Below are 22802 nucleotides of genomic sequence, written 5' to 3'. Positions count from 1 at the left end.
TCTTCCGTCTACTCCTCTCCCTGAATCTACCTTCACCTTGCTGTCTCCTATCCTCGTGGCAGACTCTCGATACGAAATGCACCAACACCGTGTTAAGGAAAGTTTATGCTATCATCAGGGGTGAATTTTGAAAGATATTTGGGCTGATTTGGGGCTGATATCTTCAGCCATATTCAAAGAATTAGTTACAACATTGTTCTTTTAATTCATTTCTTACTCTATAGGAGACATCTTGTCAAAATATGCAAGTATTATGTGCCCCTATGGCAGGACAATGTTTATAGATCATTCATAGATGCTTTGAGTTGAATTAACATGAGATTTTTCTCTTATTTCTTGGTTATGGTAACTTATCCTTATTAGGAACTCAATTTGAAGCTCTCTTGAAGCAAGTCTCTTTGCCCTACAAGCCTTGTAATTGACTCATAATCTTTTGTCCCTAACAGTCTACATTGAATGTAATCATGCAAAGTTGAATCATGCTATGGCATCATATATGAATGATGGGATGAAAAGTTCTTTATGATACATGATAGCATATTGTGCTTGTTTTTTTTAAATTGCTCTTACAGTCAAGAAAACAAGCTTGATTTAAGTTAGAACTTATGAGGTAATACTCTTGTGATCTTTGCTAAGAATATGCAATTGGAAGCTCTATCAACATCTTCAAGAACTTGGCTTGAAACCTTCAACCCTTCTCTTATCTCTACCATCTCCGGAGTCTAAGCTCTTGAACCCCTATACATTCTTCTCTCTCAAACCCCTGTGATTGACCATGAAGTACCTCTTGAACCTTTAACATTCACTTTAATCTACTTATCTCTTGAAGACACATCTCTATCTATCTTGTCCAGTTTTCTTGCGAAACCCCTGTGGTGACCTTCAACCCTACACGCTGCGACACAATCTCTCCCTCTCTTTGAACCAAGTGCGGTGTTAACCTCACTCTTGCCTTTTATTGATTACAAAGTGGTCTTTCTTAGATGGGAATTAGATTGTTGTTAGGGGTGACTTGTTCATGCTTCCTCTATGAAGTAGAAGTGAGATTCTCATGTTCAATTAAGTCCAAGGTTTCCCATGGGGAGACGGGATGGTGATGTGCATGGATATGAATTCCGGTGGACTGCTAAGAGGACTTCTTCAGGTCTTTTGGAGGAGGCACCTCATAAAATCTAAGTGAGGGGCTAGATATTGAAATTATTTTTTTGTAGTCATCCACCATGGTGTGTTTTCATGGGAAGAAGATCCTTGAACCTATGAACATTGACAAAAACATTGACAAAAACTATTTTGTTGTAGTCTTCCACCATGGTGTGTTTTCATGGGAAGAAGATCCTTGAACCTATGAACATTGACAAAAACATTGACAAAAACTATTTTGTTGTAGTCTTCCACCATGGTGTGTTTTCATGGGAAGAAGATCCTTGAACCTATCAACACTGACAAAAACATGAAGGTAAAGCTAGAGGCATGAATATCTCTAGCTTGAGAGAAGGGCTAAATATGATGGGTGCATTTCATTACCTTTTATTTTTTCCATGCAAACCTCCTCATAGAATCCGATAAGGTGTACATAGCTTTGGGATGTATAGTTTAAGCCTTATATAGGAACCAATGTTTGTAAAGGCTTACACATTTCTACCAAATAAGAGTGATTTACTTTTATCTTAAGAAATTTCTTTCTAGAAGTAATCCTCTTTAGAAATATTTATTTATAATAATTCTAGCATTAGGCTTAGACGAATTTAGAGGTATCATCACTCTTATTTTGAGTATTTTAAAGAAATACTCAAATGGTCCTTCTCATAAGTTTTCCATGTGGTGTATGTATTTGATTTCCTTTTTTATCTCTCCTATATATTTCTCTTTTCATACATCTTATTTTTTCTAATCTATTAGTAAATTAATTATGATATCTTTTATATTTATTATTTTAAAATATAATATCAAAATTTATTTCAAGATTTGGAACTTCATAAACGGTGCATGTATAACAAAAGCTTTAGACTACTGCAAAAGAATAAAATGTAATAATATATTTTTGTACAAAAGGATTTGTAATTACAAAGGCTACATCTATAATGGTGAAGGTTTTAGTATCTTTTCAATTATTATTCAAAGCCTTTTCCTCTATGAATAATTCTCCATAGTAAGCTTTTTTCCTTTTAAAGTACCCCATATCATCAATACTAAGTCTTTGTTGAATTTTTGAACACTCTTCCTCTATAAGTAGCCCCTCCTTTTCATATTCCATGATATCACATGGAATACATATAGAAGTTCGCGAAATTCACTCGGTCCCATGGATGTTTTGCGAGATGGAAGCCCTCCTCCTCTCCTCTCAAGATATAATAAACTTTTTAAGAAGAAGAGTATGGCAAGATCCTCTTATTATGATTCAAGAAGCCTCTACAAGGAATAGGATTTCCATTTTCATTTACTAATACCAAACTTATAGAAACAGTTCCAATATAGGATTCTTTCTCTCTTATCCTTCACTAAGAGCTCTTTTCTTTTAGCTGCATTGCCTCCATCTTGAGCCTCTTTTGCCAAATCAATTGTAGCATAGATCAAATATACCTTCTCTTCAGTAACCCCAAAAGAATATGTATCCATACTATCTAAAACTGTTGATATAGGGTTTTCCCCTTTACTTGAATATGAGGTTTCACTAGTGCTAGAACATTGCATCGTATTTGTACTTTCAAAAACATTTTGTTTTCTTTGGACATACATGCTTTGATGCTATACAATGTATCCTAGCAAGAAAATATGCTTTGAAATAGAACTTTGTGCCCAATCATCCATAAGATTTGAGAAATATGTAATAACAAATCCATGCTATGCAACCAATCAAATGATGCTCCACACAAAAATAATGTATGCACTGAAGAAATTGTGCCTAGCCTATCTACATGTGCTCATGCATCATGCAATATGCAAACAAAATTCATAATGACGCTAACTAATGAGTTCAAATTCTTGGCAAAAAACTCCACCCTCAGGTTTGCAGTGGCGGATGTGTAGTATCATGACATCCGCCCCCTCCAAACTTGCACATCTTCCGGCATGTGCCAACTAGTTTACCACTTGCAGCATTGTTTCCACAAGGATCATATGGGTAATCATTTGGGTAATATGACAAGTAGGTAAGTTGACATAGGTTATCATAGAATCCTTCTGGATCATATGGATGAATCAAAGTAGGTGTGTTCTTTTAGATCATCACAACATCCAATGGCTTGAACTTCTCTCCTTTAAAAATCTTCTCAATAGAATCCATATCTTCTTTGGTTGGTTATCCCATGACTCCAAACTCTCTTTCCCCCCTCAATGGAATAAGTCTTGTTTGTGCCTTAACCATATTGATGATTATATCCATATCCATCTCCATAAATGGCATAAACATTGGCAAATCCTCATCACTGTCCAAAGACAACAGTTTTGAAAAACTGGTACGACCTTCTTGTCAATAGTCTTATATTTTGTTTGTACTCTGGCTTCTTTGCTACAACTTGTAAAATTTAGTCTTTGCTGTAAATACCCTGGTAAACACAAATTTTGATGTGTATAAACATCAACCTATAAATATTTTTACTAAAAGATTTCAGCAAAGAATACTTTTTGCTGATAATTCTCAGCACCCAAGTTTTCTTGGAGCATAAAATCAGCAATTTCGCAATTCATTGCTAGAGAATGGACCTATAAGATATATGACAACTCTTGATTCTCAATTCTCAGCAATGCTGAAAGATCCTCCATAGTATCCGAGCATGATTGTCCGTCATAGAGACCATCAATAATCAACTCATCAGAATTATTATCCTCAATCTTCTTCAAGTTGGTAGTCATCTCAATGTCGGAAAGCAACTTGAATCTAGGTTTCATTTTCGTCTTCGGATCTTTTGTCTTCGAGGCTTTTTGATTTTCCTGTACTTTTGGCTTCTGAACATCAGCCATACTCTACTCTGGTCCTGAAGAAGAACATTGAGAGACTTGATCACTCCTCCTAGTCACCCTCTTCCAACCTCCAGGCTAATCATCATCTCTATTTTTCTTCTCCTCATCAATAAGTTCATTGAATCCCTGGGATTTCACCATATAGGCATAGATAGAAGTTGGGGTTGAAACTAGAGGGACTAAGCGGCTGCTACTCCCTTCCAGACATCTTGATTTGTAGGTTTTTAAAGTTCTTTGATATCTTCTCCATCATATCTTCGATAGTCGATTTTGCAGTTAGTCTAACAACCATAGTAGAAATAGGCATAGGCATAGACACAGGCTGAGAAATAGGAGAAGTAGTGGATATGGTGCAACATGAGAAGTAGGAGAAGTTGTGGTAGGAGAAGACATTGTTAGTGGTGACCGCATCCCATTGTGCAAGCGAGCCTTCCATCTTTGCCTCTTTGTGAGTGTAGAAATCACATCAACAACATCCTGCTAAACCCATTGGCTATGTATGGTTCTCTAACAGCTCTCCCAACTCATCTTGAAGTGCAAGATCAGTCACTTGTAAAAATAACTCCACTTTCTCTGAGTTCAAAGCTCTTTGCTCTAGTGCATTCAACTGGTTGTATCACTCTTCAAATGTAATTTTCCCACTACTTAGTTTATTTTAATGTGCATATACATTCCAAAGAAAATTGATTTATGTTACACATTTATTTTATTAAAAAAATAGCTCTAATTATGAAACTCACTCTCATTATAAAGATAATAATTATTATTAATGAGGTATTATATGCCAGTTCATGGAAGAAAAACTTGGGAGACCCTCCCAAGACTATCTTATTAAAATTATTTTTGTAGTATAGAACAACAAAAAAAAGAACTAGTCTCCTGAATAGTCACTTGGTAGTTAAGCGTACTTGGGTAATGACAGTGCTGGGATGGGTGACCTCTCGGGAAATTTTCCTACAAGCTAATGGGACCTTTTCATGCGTACTCAATGATGCCAATGAAGCCTTCGTAGCCCGTTGCCAAGTATGGCAAGGCCAAGATGCCAAGTTCTATGCCTTGGTCGGTGTCTTAGTTGTAAGCATTGGAGTGATGGCTGCTTGACAACGTGTCACATGGTGCTCGCCCATAGATTCGTAAATTTTTATATTCACGCTACAAAACTGGAGCTCCCTCTCTAATGTCATCAATGATATCATTAGAAGCGCTAAAAGAAAGTGTTCTCTCTTTGTAATCGAGGATGTCATTGAAATATGCTAAAAAAGCAAGCGACCTCTCTTTTATCCCCTTACAAATTATAAATTGAGGGCTTGGGGATGACGACGAAAGGGGACAAGAGAAATCTTCACAAGGACGAGACATTGATCGAGAAGGAGGAGACTCTATTCCACGAGATGAAGAGACATCATTCCATTCAACCCAAGGAAGGGGATACATAGAAGGTCTCTCATCCTCTTCTACTCTAATTCGAGAAGAGAAGACACTAAAGAACTTTATGCTATTCTATCAATCTGGTAAGAATTCATAGCTCTACTCTCATCCCTATTCCATCTACTGAAGAGAGAGAAGTATTGCTCTCCAAGAGGCAAGAAGAACCATTTGCAAGGCCTACATCATTGAATCTCGCAATAACCATCATCATCATCGAGAGTCTTACTCCCTTGCCAACCGGCATTATTGTTGTGTTCTTCTTCTTGTATGAATCATATTTCCATCATGGCCCCGAAGAAAAAGAATTTGAAAGCAAAAATTGCAAATGACCCTATTAACGTGGAAGAAAAAATTGGAGTTGCGAGCATGGGAGTCACTAATGGAGTCTTTGGCGCAGATAACAACCCTTTACCAATCGTGATACCACGGGTTTTTCTAAAAAAATATATCCGAACGCAATAGAAATAAGATAAGTCTCTTAAGAAATACTGCGATCTTAGAGTATTCACTTTGTAAATTATTAGAACATCTTATAGGCTAGAAACTATTAGGAAAACTACAAAATTCTAGAACTCAAGAGAAATCATGAGGAATTTCCAAGGGTAAGAGTTCGTTATGTGAAATTCAAGTATCGATTGCTACTAGATTAATCATCACTTGAAAGTTCCATGATTGATTGAAGTCATAACTACTTGAAGACTTCAATCTTGTTTGTGATTTTCTAGATTAGATCCTTATTGAATTAAGTATTGGAATAGATAAAAATTGAGAATCCCTATACCTCCCCCAAGGATAGGTGTTGAATCCCCATACCAAGAAGGGATGTTTTTACTGCTGCAGAAGCATGGACCAACTCCGATGGCGAGAGGTCTCCTAATAGGAATCGTATTAAGTAGGAGGTGGTTAAGGTGCCATAGGGCTCTAGCTAGTAAATCCTTTACACATGTAGGAACTACTTGATCCCCTCTATGGCCCAAGTTCTACTTAGGACACCTAAAAATGCTAGCTATAGGTGGATTTGATCTTGGTGACGTCTAGATGCGTCGGATGAGGCAACACATGCAATTGTCATGTTTCTCCTCTATGGGTGGAAGAAGACACATTATGGAACATAATCAATGAATTTGTTTTATTTTGATTGTCTGTTCATGAGTAAATTATGCAAACGAACAACTGTGCATAATTAATAAAGTTTTTTTTATATGTTTCACATAATGTGGTAGGCAATTAGATAACTAAGAACTTTCATAGAGGGAAGCAGGTGGATAGATTCCTGACGAATCCAGTCCTGTGGTAGGGTGGTCTTGGTTGGCTGAGAGGTTTCCCCAAAACCAAACACTAGGAATAAACTCTAGGAAGGGCGGATTCACTCACTTACCTAGGGTTTGGTCTCAGAACTCGAATTGTAAATTATCTTAGGGAAAATATATGACGGTTGTGTTAGAGCACTGCGAGGGACTTCATAAATCATTAGTCTACTATTGGAAAAAAGCATTGTACTCCATGAATCAAGGGTAATGGCAATCGCTCCTTCCGGACAAGAAGCCTCTCGAAGGATGCCTTCGAATGTGAGCTAGTTATTGATAGGCGACTATTAGGTCAATTAGGAACCTTTAGGTTAGTCCTCTATGGGTAATGATAGGACCCTTCCCCTACAGGATAGACCTAGTGTTATAGAGATTGACAAAATCAAATCATTTTGGTTAGAGTATGGATGGCAACGGCTAGAAGGTAAACTCTGGGAAAATACTAAAATATTACTCGTCACGTAATAAATATGAGTACGTTACAAATGGTATCAGAGCCAAAAAGAAATTAAAAAAATTGGTAATTGTAGCTTGAGATATGAGATGCTTTTCCCTTTCTTTTGCTAATATGTGTTTTTCTTAATCTTACCAAGAGAGACAAAGATTGGGAGCAATTCCTAGTCTTTCGAGCAATGTTTACTTGGAATAATCATCCAAACAACAATCCAACAATCAGTTGAATGTAAAAGCATTTAGGATGGTGTTTGATCAACCAACAAAACCAATTGTATTTTTCCAAACAATGCAAGAATAGATGTGATAACATTTCCATCCACATATTCGTCCTCCACCTTGGGATCTAAGAGTGATACTATGCACAATTTTACTTAACATCCCCTTTCTTTAGCTAAGGCATATGTTAAGGTCTTATAAAACTATACAAGATGTAAGTTCTATTGATCACTTACATTGATCGGCAACCCAACCTTCTTCCCAAAAAGCATAAAGGTATTGGTCTTTCCTTTGATTTAGGGTTTCCTAATCATTGAGCTCCCCAGCCTTGCTATGCATTCTAGAGATTGTGGATGGAGAATGCAAGTAATGCAGATTTTGGATCGCATCTACAATCCTTCTCCACTATACTGAGAAAGACACTAGATGATAAGAAGTGGAAATTATTATATGGATGCAAACTATCTTGCCTTGCTTCAGACCAATTTGAAGAGGATAAGATGGATGGAAAACCTTAAAGTCATGAAGGTTGATTTATTCCATGAGACCAGAGTGAATTCAACTTTATTCACTAGAGGCCGGGAGGTTAAAATAAATTGATATATTTACAAAGAAGTGACAAAGGTCATCCCAGCAACGGACCGAATTATAATTGTCGGTCACTCTAAACGCCGCAACCACATCAAAGATGGACTTTCTGATCTTCCTACTCGATTATTACCCAATGGATGTGTCCAAATTCCATGCTTAGATTGTATTAAGGAAATTTCTCTCCCAAATAACCAACCATCCCAAAATAAACCATGTACTTTTCCCCTTCAGCAAAAGAAATTATTTTGTCTATCCATTGAATATGAAATTGGTTACCATTCTGGCAGTTAAAAATTATGAGTTAGTATATATATCTGAAATCCATGGTTAGATCTCTTAAGTTAATTTGAAAAACTCTATCATGATGAAACCTTCTTTGAAACTTTAATATAAAGTATTTCTATCCTTTTGAAATGATTTCTCTTTTTGAAAAGATATGAGCAAATTGTATGATAACATTCGTAGAGCTGACTAGAGAAAATCTTACGATACTATAGAAAGTTGTTCGGATACTATAGGAAGCTGTTCCTACCCTTAATGCTACCAAGATCCAAGAAAAGAAGTTCCTACTTAAGCAAATTAAACCACCTAAGTTTGATGGCCAAGGAAAAAACATCGAGGTTGAAGCAAAAATATGGGTTGAGTCCATGGAAGATTATTTCATTGCTGCTAGAATTACCCCAGCTAATCAAGCAATGATCAACAAGTTAAAGCTAACAGGGGAAGCTTGAATTTGGTGGAAACAATGGTGTAAAGACCAATGAATCTCTGAAGTGTCTGTTAGTTGGGGCATATTAGAGGATGTAGTGCAAGGCCAGTATCTTCTACCAACATAGCACACACAAAAAGATGAATGAATTCTTTGGTCTAAAGCAACTTGGAATGACACTCGAAGCCTATTACTCAAAATTTGTAAGACTTCTCAAGTATGCACCGCCTATGGATATTGAGTAGCAGGTATCCAATTTTTGCCATGGATTGGATGATCCCTATAACACACGGCTTGAAGCAATGCATCCATCCGACCTCCAAGATGCATTGATAAGAGCAAGACAGATTGTATAGGAACTCCAGTCCAAACCAAGAAACAATAAGCCTTGGAATAATAAGTTGAAAAATAAAAATATTACTAGGGGCTATGCTAAAATAGCCCAAGGTCAACTCCAATCTATTAATAGCAAGAAGGCTAAGACGTCGTCAGTGGAAAACTTTACTGGTGGTAACAAGGATACTTTCAGGTGTTACTATTGTAACGAACCTAGCCGCATCCAATGGTGATGCCAAAAACTCGGACAGAATGAGCGGCAAAGCAAGTTCCATAACAACTAGAGTCGGCTGACAGCCACAGCTAGAGGAAGAGTTGCTGACATAACCCTCAAGGAAGTAGAAGATGATGAAGGTCCCACTTTGGAAGCTGACATGGAGAGAGAAAGAATTCACACCTCTCTCAACAAGAAGGAACCAAATCAACAAGTGATTCAAACACCATCAACCTATAATGGTAAACCCTTTAAAATTTTTATTAATTGTGGAAGCACACATTCATTCATATCACCAAAGTGTGCTAGAAAACTAGGCATAGACACAAGAGAGACACAATGCATGCACTTGGGCTGATAGTTGAGTTAGCTGATGGAAAAGAAGTTTCCTCAACACAATAGACACGTAAGGTGGAGTTTAATCTAGGTGGCCATTAGACCAACATGCAATTCAGAGTGATGATCCTGGGAACCTATGAGTGCCTATTAGTAATGGAGTGGTTAATTCTCAATGATGCTCATATTCATTTTGGAAAGGGCCAAGTCACATTCTTGAATCTTGTAGGACAACAAGGGACCACACAGGGAGAAGTAGGGAAACCAAAGATTCAACTAGCAAAAGCTTCTCGAATCGCTAAAGGTTTAAGAAAAGGGTCACCTGTATACCTATTCAAATTAAATAAGACTGAACAGGATAAAGAAGCCGAAGATGAATAGTTGTGGCTTAGATAATATGTTGACATATTTCTTGAAGAATTAACTAAACTTCCACTATAGAGAGAAGTCCACCACAAAATCAAGCTAGTATTAGGAGTTGCACCAGTTGCAAAGCAACCATATCAAATTTCAATTTCTAGAAGCCTTAGAACTAAAGGAACAACTCAAACAACTCTTAGATCAGGGATACATTGAATCCAATAACTCACCCTAGGGAGCTCTGGTGTTATTTCAGAAAAAGAAGGATGGGACTCTCCATCTCTAGATTGATTATCGAGGGCTAAATCAAGTAGCAATCAAGAATAAGTATTTGATTCCAAGGATCAACTACAAGGAGTGAAGATATAGATCAAGGTATTACTAGATCTGAATCAAGCAAGAAGATATCCCAAAAACCACTTTTAGCACAAAGTATGATCAATACGAGTTTATCGTAATGTCATTTGGATTTAAAAACACCCCTACTACCTTCAATAGATTAAGGCAAGATATATTTAGACCTTATCTTGATGATTTCTTCCTTGTATTCTTTGACGACATCTTAACATATTCCAAGGATGAAGGAAGTCACAAGTCACAACTACAGAAAGTTCTTGAGACAATGCCAACTCACAAGCTGTATGCTAAGAAGAAGATGTGTGTGTTCTTCAAGAAGCAAATCAAGTGTTTAGGGTTTATAGTTTCAGCAAAGTGAATTTCAATAGATCCGACCAAGGTCAAGGATATACAAGACTGGCCACCTCCAACCACCGTAAGTGAAGTTCGTAGATTTTTGGGTTTAACAAGATGTTATCGAAACTTTATCAAGAATTATGCTTTGATTGATGCACCCCTTGATACAGAACAACTCAAGAAGTAAGCTACCATTAAATGGACCCAAGTTGAATAGCCTAGCTTTGATAGGCTCAAGCTAAGTTTAGTCATAGTCCCGATTCTCAAACTACCCACTGTCATGCTGCTACACGCACACCATGTAAAAAAATCTAGAGTGTGGCTTCCTTTTAGATTTAGAGAGCCAATGCCATTTTAGGCATTAGTGTTAGTGTCCATGGTTCAAAATATTAGATTTCTTTGGAGAAGTTTTTAGCAAATTTCTGATATTCTAGACATTATCTCTTGTAAATATTCATAAAATTATAGACAACTTCTAGATTAGGATGACATGTAAAAGAAAGCATGTAGCTTTTAGTCAATTTGAGAGGATTTTATGTAAAAAGAGATATTAACAAAAGCGCGATGTACGATCGCTGTTTTCAGGCAGTGAACAACACTCCAAAGGGGAAGATGAAGAAGGAGTGATCTGATAGAATTCTGGCCAGGTGTGCTAGTATTTTACCCCCCTTTTGGAGTCAATGGAAGCATTAGATTGATAATCTGAGCAACATAGAGGAAGGTATTATTTTATACACGTTCTTGTCTATCAGAGTTATATCTTCTCATAATGCTGAAAGAAACTGACATGCTTCATCTCTGTTAGTATTCTTCTACATTTCCTAATTCTTTTTTTTTAAAAGTATTCTTCTGCATCTTCAATTTCTTTGAACCCTTCTCTTCTGTTTACTTCTCTCCCTAAATCCACCTTCACGTTGTTGTCCCTTATCTTCAAGAACTTGGCTTGAAACCTTCAACCCTTCTCTTATCTCTTCCATCTCTAGAGTCTAAGCTCTTGAACCCCCATACATTCTTCTCTTGCCAAACCCCTGTGGTGACCTTCAACCCTACATGCTATGACATTGGTGAACCCAATGTGAAGGTCGGTGTACGAGAACTCCAAGATGGGGGATTATTCAGGAGATTCTCTACAACAATTGGTGTGCATACTGCAGTAGACTCAGCAACAACAAATCCAAATGTTACAACAACAACAACAAAGGCAAGACAAAGAGAATATTGATTCCACAGCTACCAAGGCCCTAGAGGAAGTTGGGCGGGAATTAAAACAGTTTAATGGTCAAAATGTCTTTGTTTTTATTCACTTGTTTGTTGAAAAATTCTCTTCTTTGGTGTACCACAACATGCATGGAATCACTATTTTGCCAGACTAGTCAAGCATGGTCTTCAAGGAAGAATCCATGGTCTTTTTCAAAAAGATGCAAATTGGGATGCATTCAAAAAAGCCCTATGCAAAGAATTCTTCTTAGAAGACTTTGGCCTTATGATGAAGAAAAGTTTCACTGATTGGGTTGAGAAACCCAACAAAGATTTAGTTGCAATATCTTTATACCATGAATTTGAAAGTAAATTTGGACAACTTGATGTAGAAGACCAACAAAGTATGGAAGGTCAAAAGATTGAATTATTCCTTAAGGCTATAGATCCCATTCTCCAAGAGAAGCTTGTTGATCGCCTAGAAGATGCTACCTTCAAATCAGGATTCAAGACTGCATGGACAGATGTTACTGATGCAGTTAACATGATTACTCGAAAAGAGCGGATGCGACTAAGATTGGGCTCTACTTCAACTTCAACAACTCCATTGGTGGAGCTTTTTCCACCTTCAAAATCCCCTATTCCTTTGACTAATCAACCAAATCTTTCTTCTTTCATTCCTTCTAAAAATGATGTCATGGATGAACTCATTAAAAGCATGTGTGACCTTCATCTGAATCTTACAGAAATTAGTTCCAAGGTGGAGAAGTTGGATGTCAAAGTTGAAGAGGACATTCATCAACTCAAAGACCCATGAGAGAAGGCTTTAAGAGGCATTGTATTTGGTGTGATAGCCAACAACATGACAAGAGGGAGTGTTTTGCCTTTCATGAAGTTGGAGCACAGAAGCTCCTCTTTTGGAAAGATGGAAAAATTAATATAGCTAAAAATGGAGCCAAAATTTGGCAATGGTGGAATGAAGAAAAGATTAGAAAATTTAGCTGTAAAGAATGCCTATGCAACAATTGATGCATCTACATATGGGCTGCAAATTGAGCCAATTAAATCAAGTTTAAAAGCATATAAAGCTAATGTACAATCTAAATTATAGATGCATGCACTAAATCAAATGGAACATGGTAAAGCAGCCAAAGAAGATTTGGCTAATGCCAATCAGTGCATTCGAGGAATAACTTGTTGGAAAGAACCGGTAGATTCTTTTTCTGCCTTTGCACATTTGGCTGACATTAATCATAAAGAAGACTTGATTGAAGAAAAGAGAATAAGAGAAGATGAACCAGGGCCTTTCTCTTCTGGCCCTCTGAAACAAGTAACTAGAAGAATGCCTGAACAACCAAAGGTTGTTGAAAATATAACCCCATATCAAGAGATGGAAGATGCGCTACAAACAAAATGAGTAACTAGAAGAACGCCTGAATAACCAAAAGTTGTTGAAAATATAACCCCAAATCAAGAGATGGAAGATGCGCTACAAACAAAATGAGTTTCTAGAAGAATGCCTCAACAACCAAAGGTTGTTGAAAATATAACCCCAAATCAAGAGATGGAAGATGTGCTACAAACAAAGAAGACCGAATGAAAGTAGAAAGACAAGCAGCCAGGATACAAATTGCAATTTGACATAGAATCTGCCCGATCTCAAACGAGTCCTAGAAGAACGAATTTTGGAAAGCAATATTGAATTTACCTTAGGTAAAATTCTTGGAATTTCCAAATGTGAATTCCATGATGTAATTATTAATGTAATCAAAAGGAAAAGACAATATGTTGGTGATGAAGTTGAAGAAACAGTGTGTGCTTTTTTTTGCAAGTTCTTTGAGCTTTTGTGCAGGATGAAGATAAGCTGACTTCACAAGGAATTCATCTTGAAGCAGTTAAAGAATTAATTGCAGCAATTGAAGCTGAAGATAAAGAAAGCATGAATGCAAAACTTAAAGAAGTGAAAGTTGAAAATGTAATGGTCGGATGGTCCAAACTAGTTGGGCAGCTCATCTCTCAAAAAGAAGGTTGTCTACAGCACATGTATGAGGAGGAAGAGGCTCAGTTCATTCCAAGCAATCACTACTCCCGTATGCATTGGGCAAGAGCAACAATAGAGACAGTCGTCAAAAATGGAGAAAAAGAAACACAATGTATTGCACTCTTAGACCATGGATCAGAGATAAATGTCATGGCAAGGACTCTCTATGAAAGTGGCAAATGGCCCATAGATGTTGATCCGGATTGGCGAATGAGAGATGCAAACAACTCTTCTAGAGAGTTATATGCTGCATGTCCTAATGTGCAGGTAAATATTATAGACTTAAAAGCCAATTTTTACTTTTTTGTTCAAAACTCTTGTAGTTACCCTATCACTCTTCGGCAACCTTACATTTCTGAAGCCCGCTTGGAAACAAAAGCTCTTGATGATGTTTCTTCCAATGCTCAAATCCGAAGCAAGGATAATGAACGAGCTGTCCAATTTCTTACTGTGTGTGTTAACCATCATCGAAACAGAGATGGATTGCGTGATTATCCTGTGCCTCCTAATGCTCAAGAATTTAAGGGTTTTTGGGCTGGATTGCTATAAAAGGAGGCTATGGCAGTGCGTCATGTAAAAAGATTGAACCTCCTTATGCTACAGAAACTGTGTCTCTAGCAAATCTGTATGTATGGGCAGCCAATAGTATGGGTTGTTATAAGTCACTTCCAGCCATGACTAAAGTTGAAAGAAAATACTTATGTCATGTAAAAAGGGAGCTGAAAACTTATGACATGATGGTTGAAAATGAAGATATTTTGGGCTTTTTTTTTTGGACTGATTACTACTGACATATTGGTTGAAATATATGCAGCTGCTCATACAAAAAATTAGGCTGAAAATCAGTCCATAGAAGTATGTACATTGGATTTTTATCAAACAATTCAAGAATTTGTTGAGCAGGAAGACATTGGCTTACTCAACATGGCTGAAGCGCAAGTGGAGACAAAATACAAGATGAAGCCACTCTAAAATTTGTTTGACTGTCTTTTAATTTGAATTTTAGATTTATAGAAGGGATATAATTATTGCCTCCAAAATTCATAGAAGGGGTACATAAATTGATGCAAAAGGTGTTAAAATGGGTTTTTAAGGTATCCTTTGAATGCAGGTGATATAGAGGGCTTCTACAATGTGACCACCCTCCCCTCCCCCTGATGATAGAACGCATAAAACTAAAATGACATACTGTTGTAATAAAATGCAACAATATGTCAGCAACCAACTATGAGTAACCAAGAAACCAACTATGAGTAACCAAGAAACCAACTATGAGTAACCAAGAAAGACAGACAAGGAAGAACCGGCATTGAAAGTTGTCACAACTAGAGTGTGTTAGTAACCATACATGTGGTAGAAATAGACATTATGTATATAGAAGATCGTTGGGTAAAGAGAGAAGAGCTGCCAAATGCATAATCTACTGTGAGCAAAGCTCAATATATAACCCAAAAGCATACAAATATCATTGACAATTCACTAACAAACATAGGTCCAAAGTAAGTGATCAAATTAGCCCACTGTAGGGTAATTGCATCCAATACATATCAAGAGAGTATATACATGAAGTAAGTGTCTCATAGTCTCAATGAAAGTAATCTCAAGCTCAACTGCATAAATCCAAAGCTTTATGTAGCATCCAAAGTAGCGTATGCAACTCCCACTAGAGCAAAATCGAATGCCAAATGAGTAATGCATGCTCAAAACATCAAGTACATGACATCTGAGTATCCAAGATACATGAAGCATAATCCAAGAGCATAAAACCCAATAGATTCCTCAAGCGCATAACTATGTAAAACACTAAAGTAACCAAGGCATATAACCACATCCAAGGTCAATGTAACGGAGCCCAAATCTTAGCTCAAAAGCATGCCATAGCATATCAGAAAGTATATATAACAATTGAAGTAGTTATACATCCACTAAGTATCCCATAAAGCATCAATGAGCATTAGGCATAAGCTATTCACTGATAAATGCTTCTTGCCTTGTTATTACAGTACTGAAATGATAGTGAAATTTGAGCTATTTCAAGCTCAATTCGGTCCTAAAATTATAACCATACCATTCAAACACCAAAATAGCATCCTTGAATCATTAATCAAATATGTATTATGGCATTTACTATTTTGGAGCCCCAAGAAAACGAGAAATCTATTGCAAGAAAATCTATTTTGTATCATTAAAAAGCATGTTCTTCATAATTTAATCAATCACAAAATGAAAAATAACACCAATCTTCTCAAATCTTCATGTAACTTCATATTATAATTTTCCCACGGATTTATCATAACAAAGCCTCAACACATTCTTCATATTATTCATCAAAAGAACAAGAGAACACAAAAGAATTCTCCACTTTGAATGGAAATTATCACATAGTATTCATCTTCAATAGTTTCATAGTCTCTCTCATAATCTCTCACATAATCTCTCACTCATAGATACATTGTTTTGCATAATCTCTCATAGCCTTCATAGTCTCTCTCATAATCTTCAATAGTTTCATAGCCTTCATAGTCTCTCTCATAATCTCTCACTCATAGATACATTGTTTTGCATAGATTTGACTCTCTCACTCTCTCTCTTTTCCATACATGCTCTCTCTCAATAGTACATTGGAATAATTAAGAATAATTGTTCGTAACCCCTCTTTGGTTGTGGATACCCCTCCCAAGAGGATTTTATAATATGAAAGGTCATTAGAGCCACTACAATGTCCTTTCATAGCTTAATAGTGTCACTATCACTTTAGTCTTTACTGGAGTCTTCAGCAACTACTTCTTCCACTTCTTTGAGATATTTTGAACTTTTATTCATCTCTCACCCCAAGGTTAGAAAACTTTCCCAAGCTACACATTCATCCCACATAACACTTACAGAGGCATACACAGAGCAAAAACAAAACATGGATAAAGGCTCTATAGAAGCTTAATAGAGGGCCTACAATACCATATAGTCACCAGAAAGCCTTTAGCTAAATTAAAACCACTCAAAACCACTAAAAATCATTTAATAAGCTTCCAAACACTCTCAAAATCCTTCAATCATTATTTCAAACTCCCATACTGAAGAAAAACAGAAGCTTAACAGACTCGATCAGAACAAATTAGATACTATCAAGACATTAACAAAACATGTCAAAGCATCATATTTCCACTAAAAAACTATCATGAGCTTCTCAAACCTATTCAACCTTATCTAAAATACTCTCATAAACTTTCAAAACAATTAAAACTTCATACAAAAGCAATCAAAAATCAACCATTCAGCCCCTCAAAAACAACAAAAATCAACCAAAAAATCAAGTCATTGTAGTAGTCAACATATCCCCACACTTAATTAGGGAGTGTCTTCGTGACCTTAGAAAAAGATAATAGAAGCTCAAAATATAGCTTAGCTTGATCTTTCACAGCATCTTCAAGAAACACCATCCAAATACGATCTCATCTCATAACTTGCATCTAATAAAGAATGCAACGAAAGGAAAACACCTTTATCCATTAACATAGTTTACAAACATAAGAGCATGAAAAAATTTGAAAGGATATAAGAGTTTTTCATCTTGAGCTATCTATCCATCATCATCACCACCACAAATCTTTAAAAATATATATTCTTTAATAAGTTGAATATCCATTCACCAACCACAACCCCATCAGAGAATAAAATAACCAACACACACACACACACACACACACACACTTAACACAAAATAACCATTTGAATGGCACCTCCAAAGAAAAAATATCATTATGAATCACAAAAAATACAGCTATGGATATCAATGAAGATGATCCTTTTTTAAAAGCTTGTGATTAGGAAATGATCATTGGATAGAGATTCATCTATAAAAGTCTTGGGAGGATTTTAAAAAAAAATGCAAGCAACACATCCTCTCCACCAATACAAGATATTGACTAGGCAAACAAAGAGTATGAAAGTACAATATATCCAATTGTTGAGGATCAATATTCACATTCGCATTTATGCACAACTTCGGGATTGACTTCTAATCATTATGTGAATGCCGATGCATGTACGCAAGATACCAAGCAAAGTGAGCAGTCAATCTCACTAAAGGATTTGAAGACTAACAATATTGTTGAGCAAAATATAGATAGTTCTGAAAAGCTTGGCTAGTAGTCATCCATTCCCCTGGAATCAGGGGCCAATTTATTTGAGGTCCTATATAAGAGAATTTGTTGAACTTCATCCTCATGGTCTAGGAATCTTCTTATCAAAGCCTCTATAGCCACTAATCAACAACTGAGGGGGATGAGGGATAAAAATGGTTGGAGAGGGAAGAGGAATAGTAAGAGAGAATGAAGGGATGGGTAAGCAAAATCATAAAATGAAGAATGAGCTAAAGAGGGATTACCTGAGAATTTAGGAAAATCAGTTAGAAAAGATATTAACAAGTATGCTAGAAAAGTGGAAAGAATAGTTGTGGATGGGGAAGGACAAGAACAAGGAGGGGAAAAAACATGATCCTCAATAAAAGAACAATGAGTAAAAATAGAGATCTGAGGAGCACCTTGGGATTAAAATAGATGGGATAAAATAACCTGTGGATTAGATTGATATAGTGAAAGATAGGTTTCATATCTTAGGCCATCTTTTGATAATAAGATAAACAAGGCACTGATGGACGTAAGACAGATTTGCAATGATAGGCATCAAAGAAAGATAAATCAAAAGAAGGTTGTTTGGAAAGGTGGGAGAAGAGATCCACCCTTAGTAGGTTGGTGTTTCATGCATGAGAAAAGGCTTTGTTTTGACGCTAGTTCAAAATCATAGAATCAATGATTATATGGCAAGAAATCTTAGGACAATCAGCTGCTTTGAAGAAATATGCCTGGAATAACTGATCTATCTACAACTCCAAATGTCTAACATACAAAACAACTTGTAATATTACATTCCTCATATACAAAGCCATGTCTTCATCATCTGGGATCAAGTCACCTCACAAGTACATGTAATATATAAGCATGGTATATTTAGTCATAGAATCCTCAAAAACCATTCTAACCACTTCAATAAACAAATCAAAAGACCAAGCTCCACTCCAACCATCTTTTGGAAGAGACAAATCCATCATGGAAAGTTTAATATAAAAGGCCAACTGATGTTGTTGATAATGCACAAAGGAGTGGTCTAGAGGAACAAACTCTTATAAATGCTCAAATAAACACCACAACAAGTCTAGCCTTTCCACCTTGGCTTGGAATAAAGGGCATAATGGGACATTTCTTTGAAGCACAAATAAATTTGCAAGGGATAAGGAAGTAACCGGTTGCATAGGACTTTGTGAAGTAGAACAAGATTGAGCCAATTGTTTCTTAAGTTGTTGAATCTGAGTATTGCTATGATCTGGGAGAGTATTAACTATCTTGAGCTCTTTTATATGGGAAGCTATCAAAGCTTTTAGCTCTTGAGCCTCGTGCCACAACCTGTTTCTCTCGTTTATCACAATAACAATTTGGGATTTAGTCTCTGCCAAACCAAACTTGCAAAGTAGAGATCTCCTCTTTCTAGGCATCAATGACCTTAGTATGTTGCTCCATCTTTGTATAGAGGTAAAAAAAAAATTCTTCAGCAGCAACTAGCTCATTGTTAGCTTTATTCAACTCATCCTTGGATTGTTGAATCTCTTCATAACAAGAAGAATAAAGCTGCTGGATACAAGTAGTAACGGAGAGTTTTATAGAGCTCTAAATGTCTTTGCACAAAAAAGGAATCGCATCTCTTGTCACTAGATGTTGCACAAAGGAAATGTAAATATCCCAAGCACCATCTCTATATGCTCTGAAAAGATTTGCCATTGTAAGGAAAGAAAACAACTGACTACAAGATTGAATAGGAATTGAAATTGGAGGAGTGGGACCTGATACTAAGTCAGCCACTCACTTAAGATTCTTTCTCTGAGTGACCACAGGAGAGAGGAAGAAGGATCAACATCCTCAATGATAACATCATCATCTTCCATAGGAGGAAGAACCTCTGGAGGATCAACTTGTAGTGTGGGAATTTTCTTTGTAGGGGTAGCATAAGTCAGAAAAACATAAAGGTAGGAACCAAATGTGAGATTAGTCACATTACCCCTTGTGGCTCTGATAACATGTTGATCCATTTTAGCCAAGAGATATGAACTCCAATAAATGGTAGTTCCTTTTAGCACCATGCAAGAAGCTGTAAATAACTCCTTCAAAAGGTAACACATGAAAATGATATAAAGAGCTACAAGAGCAATGTGAAGTGACGAGAAAACAAAGTGTGTCTAGAAAGAAGATGCACAAATTCCATTAATGATAGGGAAACTAAACACATTGGCATAACTACAAGAGTAGTTAAAGAGGGAGCTAGAGAAAGCAAAGAAAGCAGAGAACAATGCAAAACAAGGAAATAGAAAGGCTACTAAGGAACTTTTTCCTACTATTAGTCAATTGTTCTCCAATGTGGATATTTTGAAGCTATTACAGAAGCAGACCTAGGATGTCTTAGATCCTAAGAGGGTTATCACTACTTCATGAGCTAGTGTGTATGATTTCCAATCCTTTCTAGAAGCAATTGTGTCAGTTCCTTCAAGATAGGTTTATGCCTACCAAAATCCCAAATGCCTCCTTTACCTCAAATGTTGACTATCTTAGGCTTGGTGGAGCTCTAATACACTTGGAGGAGTTGGAAAAGGCATTGGTGAGGGAGTTGTGCTGGACAGATCACAGGTGACGCACATGAAAACAAGCTCTGATACACTTGGAGGATTTGGAAAAGGCATTGGTGAGGGAGTTGTGCTGAACAGATCAGAGGTGATGCACACAAAAACAAGTGGCACCACAGCACAGTTGGAACCATGTGTGATCCAAGGCAGGGGATGCCGATGTGTGGGAGTTGTAGTAGAGGCGGAGCTGGCATCTGCAGTGGCAACAACTATTGTTGCTATAGCAGGTCGAGGCAGGGGCTTGGGCATCTAGGTGCAAGGAGTGGGCGCAATTGGTGGTTTTAGCATCCTGATGCAGGAGGCGGGTAGGCCAGGCAGTGTAGGCCTGTGTCCAACAGTCAGGTCCTCTGGTGGTGAGCACTTGTGGTGCAACTGGCGTGTTTTAGGCTATGCTGAAGTCTAGTGGGTAGAGTTGCTGGCCTTTGGCGGACTTCTAGTGCAACTGACTCAAGTTGTGAGGTGAAGTGAGGCTAAATGCCAAGGGGATCAGTTGGCCACCACAGGCTGACGCTTCATGTTATGCATACAAACAGGCATCCAATATCCCCATATCAGGCAATCCAAATAAAATGTAATCAAATCACATTGTCTCCCTGACTGTAATCAAATGACCAATGAAAATATAGGAATAAATCAAACCAAAACTAATTGATAATCAAAGCTCAACTAACTAAGATAGTCAATATAGGGACTAAGATTTGACAACCACGTTACCCACCTCACGTAGGGCCTCATTGAAAAATGGAATGGTGTAATGTGAGGGAAATTGAATGTTCATTTTACAAATTAATTAACAAGGAGTAAACTTTTTATTAGGTCGTAGACCTTGATAAGAAAATGATGGTTCATTTTATCCATTTAAAAAACTTATTAAGTTTTATGGTGCTTATTAACATCCTCGGTCCCAACTCATGGTCTTTAAATGCAAGTTCGTTTTTTACAAATTAATGTGTGTATAACACTTTTTTGTTTTGGTGTATGCACTTGTGGTGATGGTGTGTTCATTTTATTATAAATTAAAAATATGTATTTGGCATACGAAGCATATGCTACATGAATGATTGGTTTATTTTAATTAATTAAAATGTGTATTTAGCGTAAATGCGTGTGAAAAATGTGATTAACTAGTTTGTTAAAATAACTAATTGTGATGTTTGATGCAAAAAAAAAAGAGAGGAACAGGGTACTTGGAGGAGGGTGTGAATGCAAATAAATTTGAATGTGCACTCAAGAACTGATGTGACAAGAAAAACCGCAACCACAACACAATCTAAAAAGCAATCCAACTAGCTAGAAATAAATATCATAAGAAAAAAAAAACACCATGTCTAAAATTTTCAATGTATTCAGGTATTTTTAAAGGTTTTTTAAATAAATTAATTTCCTTCAAGGTTTTGATTTATATTATTTTTCCTTTTTATGTTGTTTTGGTATTTTTTCCATTTATTTAAATAAGAAAAATATTGACTCACTCATTTAAGAAGTTAATTTATATTCAAATAAATATTTTTCAATTTGTTTTGAAAGATTTCCGCTCATCTCAATGTGCCATAATTATGGGAGGAAGTTTTTGAAAAAATTTTACTTTTCTTTTAATTTTTATGATTTTGCAAGGATTTTATTGAATTTTTATGAAATTTGAAAAATTTTAAATTTATTTCAAAATTTTTAATTTTTATTTGTAATTTTTTAATTGATAGAGAATTATCCAATCTTTTAGAAAACGTCATACAGTGTAATGTGTGCACATGATATAAATGGAAAATAAACCAGGAGATAAAAAATTCAAATACGAGGGTAGGGGGTAAAAAAGAATATTTGGGGATAAGTTGGGGGTAAGGTTTGGGGGTGGTTAAGTAGGAGGTTTATGGGGATTAAAGTTTTGGGGGGGGGATTAATTGTTTGTGGGGAGGGTTAATAGAAAATTAATGTGTTTTTTGGGAGGGGTTACTATGGGATTAATGTGGGTTTTTTGGGGGAGGGGATAGGATTAATGTGGGGAAAGGGTAATTGGATGAAGGGGAAAGGATAGGGTCGTGGGATTAATGTGGGAGGGATAGGATAATGGGAAAGAGGGCTAAGTGGACGAGTGGTGTGGTAAGGGTGGGGGGTAGGGGCTGAGGATAAAAACCTTGCACTCCAATTTGTCTTATTGACACGGTGGTGATTTGGAACTGGGGGGAGCCGATGGAGGGACATCTACGTTAATTTATTTACTAGCGTTCTGCGCG

Source organism: Lygodium microphyllum, chromosome 20 (assembly GCF_053477565.2).
Source record: "Lygodium microphyllum isolate KBCC chromosome 20, Lygodium_microphyllum_v1.1.10, whole genome shotgun sequence".
In the NCBI taxonomy this organism is placed as follows: Eukaryota; Viridiplantae; Streptophyta; class Polypodiopsida; order Schizaeales; family Lygodiaceae; genus Lygodium; species Lygodium microphyllum.
Note: the sequence above shows the minus strand (reverse complement) of the source record.